Raw genomic sequence first — 458 nt, forward strand, 5'->3', positions numbered from 1 at the left:
CCCGCGGCGGCCGGGCCGCCATTGTGCAGGCGGGTGACGCACTGGGGTGGTGGCAGTGCCCGGCTGGTTTGAACTGAGGTGGCTTTGGGTTAGTTGGACGGCTGGGGGGGACGGAAGTGTGGCTGCTCGGCTGCAGGGCCTGGACATCAACGCCTTGTTAATCAACCGCTTTTGGGTCGTATTTTATTTTTCCCCAAACAGTACAGCCCTATGCGAGCTGGGGAATGGCCAGGCTTTAAAACAGGCGGAAAGAAGCGTGTAATCCTGACCCTGTCTTGCATAAGCCGCTCACCAGAACACGGAGTTCATGCATTCAGAGCGTAGCAGGGGTGTGTGTGATCCCAGCGTGATCCTTGGGGCCACGAGTTGCACTGGCGGTCCCTGTGTGTCCCTCCCAGCTCGGGACTTTCTGTGCTGGAACGGTGAACTCCTGGCCCTGCAGCCACGGGGCTCCTGCC

This window comes from Corvus brachyrhynchos, unplaced genomic scaffold (genome assembly GCF_000691975.1).
Source record: "Corvus brachyrhynchos isolate BGI_N302 unplaced genomic scaffold, ASM69197v1 scaffold99, whole genome shotgun sequence".
In the NCBI taxonomy this organism is placed as follows: Eukaryota; Metazoa; Chordata; class Aves; order Passeriformes; family Corvidae; genus Corvus; species Corvus brachyrhynchos.